General features: G+C 41.1%; 1 long non-coding RNA gene across 1 annotated transcript; it reads left to right on the top strand.

The window, feature by feature from the left end:
* The first annotated feature begins 2,703 nt into the window (after positions 1-2,703).
* LOC119227724 (uncharacterized) lies at positions 2,704-12,999 on the top strand. Its single transcript, XR_009956027.1, has 2 exons — positions 2,704-7,036; positions 9,818-12,999. It is a non-coding gene; the product is annotated as an uncharacterized LOC119227724 (long non-coding RNA).

The raw sequence follows: 12,999 nt of genomic DNA, 5'->3' as shown, positions 1-12,999 counted from the left end.
AGTTGAACCGTTTCTTGGTCCACAAAGAACCTTTTAAGACAAGTTTCAAGTCTCAAAGAACCATTTCCTTAAACGGTTCTTCAAAGAAAAATAATGTGTGCATTTAAACAGCATAACAATGGAATCCGGGTTCCTAATCTACGTTTTTTACAGGATCTTTTCAGCGGTGATCCATAAAATAATCTTTTACATGCACAGAAACAATGTCTATCATATTATTTATTGACATTATTATATTAGTTGGCAGCTATCCCCCAGCATCTAATAACTCAATGGTGAATTAGGAACCCTCTATTACCACAAAGATCCACATTACAAACATGTACAACCATCCAATGAGAACAATTGTTCTTTTAATAGCGCCCTTTAAAAAAACCCCATTTAAGAACCATTCTTTTTCTGTGTGTAGGATTAATAAAACCCTTGTCCCCAAATGTACAAAAGAAAATAGATTATTCTTTCTGCATATATGTTCAGAAAACCTATAAATATGTTTTAAACAAAAGACTCGCTTTTGACTTACACTTCATCCTGTTGAATCTTCCCCCCCCCAGGACTTCCTCCTAATTGCACCTTATTTGATCATTTCCCTCACTTCTCTATTACATAATTATTTACATCGTCATTGAGCAACCCAACAGCAAATCCAAAATTTGATTTATCTTGATGTAGATTTTCATAATCACAAAAGTAATAAGACTTAGCCTGTTTCCACATGTCTGGAATCACTTTGTAACATATTCACTTTTTGAAATCTTATTTATTTCTAGTCAGGCTCAAATTGTCCCATGCGTCGAGCTTGTGACTCCACTTCTTCTCCTCCCCGAGGCGTTCCTTCAGGGCGCAGAAGACAACCGACTTCTTTTCTGCAGTAATGCAATCTTTCTCCCTCTCTCCCCAGTCACGACCCCTCTCCCGCTCTCTCTCCCTGTTGCCTGATGATGTCTCCCTCCTCTCCCTCTTTTTTTTTCCCCTCAAGTCATCAACCACCGACTGCACTAAGTTGTCCTCCTCACCACGCTCTCCTCTCCCTCTCTCCTCCTCCCTTGAACCTCTCCATCACTGTCATCCTGCGCTCGACTTGGTTGGACAACTGCCATCAACACCACACAAACACACACACGCCCCCCCCCCCCCCACACACACACACACAGTATGAGCATGATATCTTTCTCTTATTTGCACACACGCCAAAAAATCATTCTTCTCTTTTTCTTGCGGTCACTCTCCACTTCCCTCACACACAAAGTGGCCGTCTCTGTCTCTCTCTGTCAATGTTGTGGAACGCCTCGACTCGCTTTGGGATGCCTAGACTCATCCATCACTCGCGGGGGGGGTGGGGGAGGGGGGGGTTGGTAAGGCTTGGATGTGTTATGTCGGCTCCTCTCTTTCATATTGCTGGATTTGTGTATTTTCATTCATATCGCATGAAGCTATTTCAGAGAACAGAATTCAACCCGCGTTTTATTTCGTAATGTAAAGGTTTAAGAAGAAATCACGATAGCAACATTGACATTTTGATGAAGTTCTCGTGGTGAACGTGTGAACACTTTCTTATTTACACATAAAGCCGACGTGGAGCAACATTATAATTCTTTGAAACATTTATCTTGCCAAAAAAAAACCCGGAATTCAATATATCTTAGGTTTTAGTCAATCCTTCTGTGAAATATCATTAAATATTTTGAAATTAAATTAAAAAAATATTAGGTTGAAAAATGTCTGAATTAAAAAGTTAAAACTGCGTGCAATAAATGTTGATGTGTTAGTATAAGCTATTGTACTTTTATTATTGTTCTCATACATAATTGTCCATTAAGTATTTTTTTAAATAGTGGACCGTCTTATCTGAATGAAGTGCCTGCCAGCTGCTTTTTATTCAAACATTGAATACAACTTTTCCTATATCACGTTTAAAAGAACAGATAATGCGATCAGCTGGACATACACAGAGAGTTGGTCTGGGAGTGACTGATGTGACACGATCATAAATATGTACGTTCCCTCTAGAATTACTCATTGCTGTGTTGTCTTAAAAAACGTAAAAGCGACATGCCTGGTTAACATGCAAACAGGCAGACACATCGATATAAGGATAAAGTAAATGTAAAACGAGTAAGTTACAAAAAAGCAGATGGTAAGGGGAAACAAACATTTTAAAGAAAAAGAGACAGAGACAGAGAACGGATTTCTCTTCATGGACCACAGTCTCGGTCCCTTGAAGTAAGTGATCCAGACAGCAGGTCGTTTGAAAAGCTATTAGAAATGTTTCAAATCTCCTTGGAGAAAACGCAATAGAAAATGGAAAATGCATAATGGAACAAGATGTATCTAATCACGCCAACAGTCAACAGTGGAGTAGGAGCTCCTAGATTGCTTCTCCTCGCAGGGAGCGCGGCTGCCCAGCTCTCTACTCCACTCATCCCTTCTTTTTAATCTTGCTGAGTGATTTTGAAATGCTGATTTGGATGTCAGGAAGCAGCTTGAGGTGAGGCCTTCACTTTTCCGTGACCTTGCCATCGCTCCCCAGGTCTCTGGTGGGTGTAATATATCTTAATAGATCAGCTTGGCTGGTACTGAATTATAGCCATGTACTGCCTGCCTGGATGTGTTTAAATAGGGGCAGTGGCCTAATGGACAAGCCGAGTCTCCTCGGGAAGTTATTAGTCTGTTGAACAGCTCTGCTAAAAGACCCCCCCCCCCCCCACAGATAAAAAATACTGTGTCTTTTTCAGTCCTTTTGTCCTTATTTAAAAGCCTCAGTGTGATATATTGTGACTGTTTCTTTGCTGTCAAAACCTGTAATTCCTCGAAGATTATATTAAAAGAAAAGGTGGGCTTCAGGAAGGTTAAACCAGGACCACGAATCACTACTCTGAGAGAAATGCTATGAAGTGTAAATGCTCAGTTGTCCTCCCGTTGAGCTCATGTTGCTGACAGTTGTGGTTCCTAAAAGATTTGTGAGTCAACTCCAAATCCTCTAATAAAATGCTTTAAGTCTGAGTGAAATATATGCTGGCAACTCTGTTCTCCTACATTTCTTTTGTTTTGCCAATCACAACTTTTCACAAAGTTTTTTCTGTGTCCCATGATAGATGATGATCAAAGCCTCTCAATTCTCGTTGAAATAACCACGATCACATCTTTATCTCAACTTAACTTGCACATTTCTACCAGTTCTTTTGTACAATTGGTGTTCTGGTTTTGAATCTCCTGACCACATTGTCCCTCGGCTTAAACACCTTTTATATACGAGGTACAGTGCGCAAGAGTGGTCATTGATAACAGCACGTGTGTACAACACCTGTAATGCCACAGATTGTTTAGGCTGAACAGATCAAATTATTTACATGATGTGGAACCACCCTCAAAAAGAGAGGTTCAAGCTCTGGATGCAGCTGTTCAAAGCTGTGCCAATAGGAGTAATCTGATTGGCTCTGACTGCTAGTCAAGTGCGAGTTGTGATAACACATCTCTCCTTCCCTGTCGCTGCTCTATTCTCTCCTAATCTTTTACTGACTCGCTGGCACTTAAGTGGCGGTTTCTCTTTTGGATTCAGGTCCCCACAGGGTTGGGCAACGTCTGTAATACACCCTACTAAGAAATAGTGTGGAAATTGCTTTTTTTGCTTTTCTCCAGCCATTGCTAGTAGAGCAATTTACACCCGGATGTTCCCTACCTTCCACTTGACACAGGGTGGGAATACAAAATTTACAAAAAGAAGTTATCTAACCTTAAGAAAGAGCGATATGAATAGAAAAGGAGAGGAGATGGGAAGAGGGGAGGCGTCACACCTGAGAGGCCGAGAGTGTCTTTTTTTGATCCTCACATGGCAACTGTTGCGTTTTCGAGAGACATCCGTCTTCCTGTCTGTATACACACGCTATTTCCTTATTTATTTACCAGATTTCCTCTATTCCGACCCAATGCCCAGACGTACACTTGGTGTTTTTCCTCAAGTAAGATAGGAGCACAATAATGTTCCCCCAAACAGTCCGTCACCAGCACCAAATCCCTGCACAGAGAGAGAGAGAAAACACTAATCATGAGTCTGTTTTTGTGCGGTGTGAAGGTACATTGTTGCTGAAAAGGGACATCCGCCATCAACTGACCGTGGAACAGATCCAGAATACTCGAGGACGTCTTACACTTACGTTAGCTGGGACTATTTCTTGTCATCTACGTTTCAAATTCCTGGCTAATCATTTATTGCAATCAGTGCAGTTCCCTTGCAGACTAGTGTGTAAGGCACTTCCCTGCACACGTCTGACTATTTTCTCTGTAGCAGACTTAGAAATAAATAAATTAAGTCAGACGCCATTAGACGTTCAGATGGTTGTTACTTTTCTTGGGGGCACTGCTGGCTTTAAAGGTCAGAGCTGTTTTTTCTGATCTGCTTTGTTTGAGGTTTGCTCTTGACAGAGAACAACAGTATGAAGATGCTGTCACACTATTCTTTTTCTTTTTGCACCAAAGCTCAGCACTCATCTGTAGTTTAAGCTATTCATTCGAAAAAGTGGGTACAGTATATACCATGAAACTGCGTTCCTTAATCATGGCATCAAAGGCACCTGCAGCAAAAAAATAAAAATAATGCACAAGATGTAGAACAAGGCAAGATACTCCAATATCTTCCATCATCAAAGATCTTTAGTGTTGAAAATAAGCTAAAATGATACAGGCGATTAAATAAATTGAGCAAAGGTTTGTTTGTGTTGCAAACCCTTACAATTCCTGTGAGAATGTCAACTTGCACACATGACTGTACCAAAATAGGACTGAACATCCATCTATTGAGTAGAAAAACTCATTTATTCTGCCATGCATTGTAAAAAATCAAAAAGGAATGAATGCAAAAGTGACAAAGACGTTTGTCTTCTTTAATTTTTGGTTTTAATGCCAAAGTCATGTCCTCATTCCATGCATATTTAAAGTGGTGACAGGGCTAATGTTTATATGATTTCAACAAAAGGTTTTCATTTTTACCCTCCGCTATCAACAGTCGAGACTGAAGAGAAAGTTACGAGTGCGGATTTGTTTTGTTAAGCTCAGTTCCAAGAATATGTTTTTCATTCGGATATATTAAGCCAAAGCTTCTTTCAGCTACATTCTTATGTATTAGCTTAGCCAAATAGAAGAAATGGCAAGCAATATAGTGAGTTGTGCTAACTATTACCCCAAACTTAAGGCTGATGAGGCTCAACAGGGGAAACTGATCTGGGACCATTGTTTGCTGCTGGTGAGCAGGATCTCTGATACCTCTGAAAACGCCTATATAGTGGTATTCATTGTATTCAAAAGAGACTGAAGATGAATATAGTGCATGTTGAGGATTGGATGCAAATATTTATTTTTGTACTCCTCCAGCAGACTGTAACAGACTTGGTCCAATCAGTCGTGACACTTGAATCATAATCGGTCCAACAATACGTGTTTGCCCCTGAACATGTTTGTATTCACGTGTGGCCCAAGAGGAAGCGTGAGTGTTTGACTTTCTGTGCGTGGCATTAGACTCGGATGTAAATGAATGCGCAGTGATTGGCTGTGCTGTTTATTCATAATCATAATGATCTGATCCAAATGTAGACGCAGCAGGCCATCGGTTTGAGTGTGTGAGTAGAATAGTAATGGCCTTGGTAAATCACTACGAAGGTGTGCGTGAGTGAGGCTGAGCAGGTTTTTATTTTCTCTCGGCTCTTTAATGACCGTTTCAGCTGCATGGAAATGTTGTCCGTGGAGTTTTTCTTTTGCACTTTGTCTCAATGCTTTCGATGTTTTATTTAAAGTACTTTGAAGAAGCACTGATGCTGTATGGGCTCCATAAATACACCTGTCTCGGCGGGTTGAAATGTAAACATGACTGATGAGCAAAGGTGGGAAGCAAGGAGCAGTAGACATGCACATTCTATGTGCACACTCAGTTGTGAATACACGGCCTCTCAATTTGAATGGATATATATATACAGATATATATTGTTGCATATACACATGCAGGATGTGCTAAGTTATGTAATGACTGTATGACATCTGGATGGCTGCATGTGAACAACCCGATAAACAAGAAGACATGCATGAAACAAAACTGCTGATTCTAGTAAACTGAAATAGCCTGTTTCATTTTTCCCGACAGTTAGATAAACAGTGAGATATATTTTTTTTCAGCACAAGTTGGGAATTCCTGTAGCAAGTATCTCTAAAGGCCCCTTAAATCCTGCCTCCATCGCCAGCTGGCTTCAGAGAGCCTAAAAAGTCTAGGCAGCCTTGCGGGAAAGAAACTGCGCCGTTTTGATTGACTCAAAAATAAATACAAAAGAGAGAAACAGAGATAAGGTATGAAGGGAAAACAAAAAGAATCCAAGGGATTCTCTTTACTGAGAGGCAAAGTGAAGGCAGAGTCAACATCCTCAGTTGACACAGGGTGGGAAAGAGAAACAGAGAGATAGCACATGGATAAATAAAATCTCAGAAAGGGAAAAGCTTCACAGCAAAAAATCTACTGGAAGAAAAGCAAGACCGAACATCTTTGTGAGGATTAAAGAAAAAGTGTAACCGCCCAGTTGTTTCTTTTCCTCCCAGAGGCCCCTTAGACAACAACTGGTGCTTTAAGCTTGGACAGATAGCAGACAGAGGGATGACGGTTAGAGAGAAGGAGAATACCGCAGGGGCCTGGGAGACACACACACACACACACACACACACGTACACAATGTGTGTGACACACACAGCATTGCGCACATATAGGCACACTTTCATTCCAGCTTCCTTTGGTACAAAGGCAGTGACGTTCACACACACACACACACACACACACACAAAAAAAAGTGTCTTTCGCTCTCTTTCTCTTCCTTGTCCCCGTGGAGCTGTGATGATGGAGATGGAGAGCGGTGTGTATTGACTGTGACACAAAGCAGCATCCAGCACAAGAACCACAGTGGAAAAAGGCATCAAAAACAGGTCCAGTCTTGTCTGCTGCTCCAACGCCCTCATAACATCCTGTGAGGGGGGCACAAACTCGGAGAAGCAAGCGGGGGGACAGGTATTAAGTGATCAAATCAGATTTATACCCCGGCAGAACATTCGTCTGTTTTCTGTTTCTGTTACAACACAAATTCAGTATTAGCAGAGATATAGCTCAAAAAAACATTCAAAATTCTGACACTGAAATGTTCCACATGCGGTGAAGAGTTGCATTGTTTGGAATTTGTGTCTCCAGCGGTCGTCGGCCCCTCAACTGAGGCTCTCACAATGGTCCTTTCTGCTGAAATGACCCGAAGTAAAGTTGCGGGATATTAAGTAATGTTTACACATGGGTCTAACTAATCTCTCACGTGCACATGTTTCCCTGCCCTCCAGCCACGCCGATAGAATCAGGATAATTAGGATGAAAGTGAGGAAATGACTACATATCGACTTGGTAATTTCTTTATGGAGAGAGTTTCTTATGTTTGTCAATGTACAATTGACCTCAAATATTTCCAGTTCCTACAACTGAACAAATACAATCAATAAAAGAGAACTCCTTTAAATGTGTCTTCAGAATGAACTTGAGGGCTTAATAAAAAGTTCTGAAACAGTGAAGCAAAATTTCTCAGGCAAAAAGCATTCATTTCAGAAGCATTACTTTTGTTTGGCAGCATAAAAGTAGTTAGTCCTTGTCTTTGTCCTAAGGTCATTCTCATAGGACCCTGTTCCAGTTTGAACCAGTGAGGCCGAGGATACTTTTATGCTCTCGTGTTCTGCGATATGCCCCACTTTGAAATGAGGAGAAATGCATAACTCGACAGGCCCAACGTGCCCAGTTACGGTTGCTAAGCTGGGACTGGATAACTGCTGTGTTTTAAGTTGCCATTAAAGACATGCACAGCAACAGCTCCTATATGGAATGTGCTAGATGATGGTGGTAAACACTGTATGTTAAATAAACAAACCATTCAGCTGGTGTTTGACAACATTTTTACAGTTTTGGGCAGCATGTTCAGCCTCTATGGCACCCCAAATGGTTCGGCCACCAGATGTTCACTGTAATTGCAGGATTTAGTGTTCCTGTTTTGAGATACAGCAACGTGATTACGATCCAGTTGCTGGAAGAAGAAAACCTTGTATCTGAGCTGTGGATTTGGTTTTCACATTTTGTTGATGGGTTCGATTACAGTCCAACGTTTTCTCCTCTACATCTGGTCAATGTTACCAACTGCCATGAGCTGCCGAGCAGAGACACGGAAAGCAGGCAAAAGGCAGTTTCATATAAAAGAAATACTGTATAATAATGTCATTGTGTTAAATTTGCTGGTGTAAAACAGCTTCTTTTTTTTATCTATAATTTTAGTTTAAGAAACACAATTGTACCATTGCTTGTTTGCTGGAATTCGATATTTCTTTTTAGAGTATTATGATTGATTGACGATGGTTACAAAAATTCCAAAAGCTCGCTGAAACGTTTTTATTTACACATTTGTTGTTTAGTGGATACGAGGAGCCTCCTGAGGAACACCAGACCGTTCTAGTATGGCTGGTCCCGGCGGTATGAAGCCCACAGTATTCATGCAGGAGTCTTTCCCCTGAGCTACAAAAGGACCACCGCACCGTGTTTTAAATCAACAACACAAAAATGGAAGTGCCCTAAGGTGCACCGTTCCCCGAGGTGACGGATGAGTGATGAGTTTTGGGATAACAAGGGATTAGAGGAGGAATAATGAGGATGTGCCCTGATAATCCTCCACATCCCTCCATTCTTCTACACAGCCAAAAGAGCTACTTAAATTCTTTCATACTTCTACTTCTTCTTACCTACTTATTTCTGTGTGTCTTTTGTAATTTGTAGCTTCTGGTCAGCTGACACGGGCAGCTTTTTTCTTCTAGAAGCGGCAGAAGTCCATGCACCAGTCAGCAAACACTTCCTTCTACTATGTCAAAAAACCTGTTTGCAAAGCAGCCAAATGCAGATCAATTCCATGTTTTGTTTTGTAGATATACTGTATGTGACAAATAGAAAACAGCTTCACAAGGTCACTCTGTGTGAACATTTGTATGAACATTAATGCAGTAGCAGTGGAATGTAATTGAACATTTGAGTTTAGCAGGTAGTAGGAAGTAGGAAAATTCATCATGTCGTTATCAAATCCTTCTTCTCATCTCTGCTTCAGATCCCCTCAGATACAGCTCGTCTTGATTCTTATACCTTTGAAGATAGTAAACCGCTCAGTTGGGTGTCGTGGTGTTCAAATACTTAAAAACCTCAGTGCACTTCACGAGTTTCGATTTCACTGCTTTGATCTTTGAGAAAAAGGTAACAGCAATTAACCATAGGTATATACGTTCTCCTCTCCACACGAGCTCTTCGTTTTCTGAAGTTTATATTGATCATAAAATCTCAAAGTACATTTTTTCTTTTTGCTAATGTAATCACCTGTTGGGTGAAACTGTGATTTTCTCAACGATAGATTTCATTGAGACCCCTGTAACATCTTCACTACTCAGAGACACACATCTCAGGACACAGACGTCGCGGTTAACTCCACTTTGTCTTCTTCAAATTATACAAAAACAATGTTCTCGACTCCGTTGCACCACCTCTGGCGGACGAGATATTTCTAACCTCTCGACGCTCCCTGTTTTCACATGCGGCACGTCAAGATGATTTTCTCTCTCACTCTCACAAATCTCAAACAGAATAATTCAGTCATCGCCCGCGGCTGTGAAGACAAAGCAAGAAGCGCGGGGAGATGGAGATGGAGCGGATGAGAGAGGATAGCAATGACACAAGACACACAAAGAGAGCGAGGCTGCTTGTGTTCCTTAACTGTCTTTTAATCAGTAGGTTTGGGAGGATCCAAGTTGGACGTGGTGAGAGAGTGCTTCAAGCCACATCAAATCACTGCACAGATGGGAGGGTCGTCATGGTAATGTAAAGCTCACGTTTGCCTCCTTCTCTGGGTTTCGACACGCCGTTTCCTCCGCCTTCCTTTCACTGTTCACTGTATTGTTTCACATGTCTTTAGTTACGTAGTTACGCACGGTGCATTTTTTTTTCAGACCACGGTTTGACTTTGAATCTTGATTTCTGATCTGCTACTTGTGTTTGTGTGTCTGTTTGTCAGGACCGGGTGCTCTCTACCCCGAGGTGCCACAACGTTACAGTAGAAATGAGACTTTACCCAGCAGGGGGCAGGAGAGACCCTCAACAGACAGCAGCTCCCCGACGCCTCTGGTCTTTTGTGGAGTTTTGTAATTGGCAGTTCACACTTCTTTGCTTCTTTCTTCCCCCCCTCCCTTTACAATTAAATGATGGGATGTGTAAGTAGATAGAAGCAGAGCACTCTAGATTAAAAGATGGCCATCGTGAAGGGTTTTCCCTCAGGATTTGTAAACATCGTAGGTTTGGAGAAAGTTGCAGGTTGTTTTTGTAAATGCTGTTTTGTTTCTGTTTTGCTAGTATATCTCAAACGGATAATTTGCTGAGCTGCAAATGCTAAATACATTACTGATTGTTTGCTGAAGAGACAGTCACCCGGTGTATCAGACTTTCAAGATTTAGTCATCGAGAGAGACTGACTGCAAGCATGCATGCACGCCTGCACAACTCCTCGCCTGCAAGTTATCAGATGCATAAAGCGCTGCGATCAATGCAACCATCAAGAGAATCTGATGGGTAAATATTTACAGACCGGGGCAGTTTCCTTTACACCACAGTCGTGCATTGGGTTCTTGCTTCATCTTGCAGTGTGATGTTGCATTAAGGAGCAATACCCCGGGTCTCTCTTTGAACCACCTAGTCAGTGCTCAGAAAGTTTTCCTCTAACTAGTCAACAGGCAGCAGGAAGAGTAATGCTGACTTTTTTCAGGTGACATTTTTACAGTTTTAAACAGCTTGACAGCTTTCTAAAAACATTCAGTTATTGTCATTTTAACCTATATAATCGGTCAATTTTTATTCATTTTTGTAAATCGTTAATATATCACTAATTCAAGACCTCCCTGTCTTTCATCAAAAGAGAACATTGTGAGAATGTTATTTGTATTCTTTATGCATATATATATTATCATTATTGCACAGTTAGCAGTGGCCGGTGCGAGTGACAGATAAGATGGAAGTTCAAATATTGGGTGTCTGACATTCCTCGCAGAGTTCAAAGACATTGAAGCACACAACAAGTGCCACGGTGCACCGAGCCATCAACTCGTCCAATCGGCTGCCCGGTCAAAGGTGGATATGACTCTGTGATAATCCCTGGGGTCTCCCTTTCAAACCTCTGATCACAACCTCTCATTTCCTCTACTAGTTTGTCAATAATTGGATTGGAATCACACGCACACACACACACAATCCATGGTTCTGCTAAGCCGCTCCGTCACTGGCTGTCCTCAGGTATTGGTGGTATTTGCAAAGATCCTAATTGCCCAAGTGTCTAGAAAGTTGCCGTTGAGAGTGTGGCTGGGTAATGAGCTCTCTGGCAGAGGGTCAGTAGTTAGCCGAGGCAACACCGGGCTGTGCTCCCTGATAAAGGTCACGTTCCTCCAGGGAATAATGCCACAGCCCGATGTGACGAGTGAGGAAAGCAGACAAGCCAGCCTTTCGCTTGCCATTAAAAAACGAATTGAGTGAACCACAGAGGGGATGAAATTCTTTTGGATAAGGTGGCCGGTCCTCCAGGCAGCAAAGTCCACTACAAAGACTCAGTGCCACATAGAACAGACAAACTGCTGTGCAGTTGTAAGGGCCTGGAGAGGACATGACATAATACCCAAAGGAAACTCTATACTGTAATATCTCTATTATGGCCTTGAACAGTATGCTTTTAGGTGGACACATTTAAATATAAATATATATGTTGATGAGTTTTCTTGTATAAGTCAAGAAAAATCTCCATAGGTAAAATACAATGCAAATGCCTTTTTTTCTGCATTGAGACTATTATTTGGGATTATTTTTGTATTTCTCTACGGAATTTTAGAGGAACTTTATGATTTAGAAATCAGGAAGTGATAGGGGTCTTTCTGTAATACTAGGTGTGGTAATGTGGCAATGATCACCAGACCAAACACAAATACAATAGCCATAAACTGTCACCGCACGTCACCAATTTTTGTAAAATTTACTAAACACAGGGAAAATCCCTATCAAAGAGATACATAATGCATTTAAAAACTATACTTAAAATAAATACATGTGGTGTAAATGCTGCTAAAGTGCAAATTAATGCAAGGGAAAACCTTGTGGAAAAACCCCATAGTCACTTACCTTGTCCTCATCATCGTATACGAGTGTGCTTCAGCTCAGCAGCCCAATAAACAGTGAGCCAGGTGAAGGAGGGGCGTATTCAGTCATAGTCAATAAACCCATTTAGGCCATTAGCGGATAACATAGGGCCTTCCTGGCCTTCTTGTTGTGTCTTTCATGTCTTTTTGTTATTCTAATGCCATGCTCACCTTTCCTCTTTATTAAGCCCTCACACGTGGCTTATGAAGAGAGAAAACACGACCCACGGCTTTGGTTTGTGAAAGCTGAAAACAAATGTAAAAAAGTAAAAGCATCTACTAATGGAACAAGTGGGAAACATAATATCCTCCTCTCCTTACTTCACCATGCCACATTTTTCTCTTACAAATTTTGTCTCTCTCGCTTTCCATTTGCTCACAGAAACTCCATTAAAAGTTGAGAACTAGTGCTGTACAAAACATCAACCGCAGTGAAACATTTTTCTGTTCTCTGCACGTGTGTGTTTGAGAAGTTCAAACATGTGTTTTCTTCAATTGTTTTCAGTGGGATTTGAAGTTAGACATGAAGACACACACATAGTCCACTTTGCGTTGGCTTTTTTGTTCAAACAGTTTTTTCTCTCTATGTTGTTAAGAACCATGATTTCGTTTTTCTTTACAAAGTCAGTTATGTTTTTCACAGCTTCCTGTACCGCCCAATATTGTTATAAATAACTGTTGATAATTCTGCTTTATAACATGAGACGGTTTGTTAGGCAAATAAATAATTTGTTTTTCATTGAA

Source organism: Pungitius pungitius, chromosome 4 (genome assembly GCF_949316345.1).
Source record: "Pungitius pungitius chromosome 4, fPunPun2.1, whole genome shotgun sequence".
Lineage (NCBI taxonomy): Eukaryota > Metazoa > Chordata > Actinopteri > Perciformes > Gasterosteidae > Pungitius > Pungitius pungitius.
This window is presented reverse-complemented; position numbering and strand designations above follow the sequence as displayed.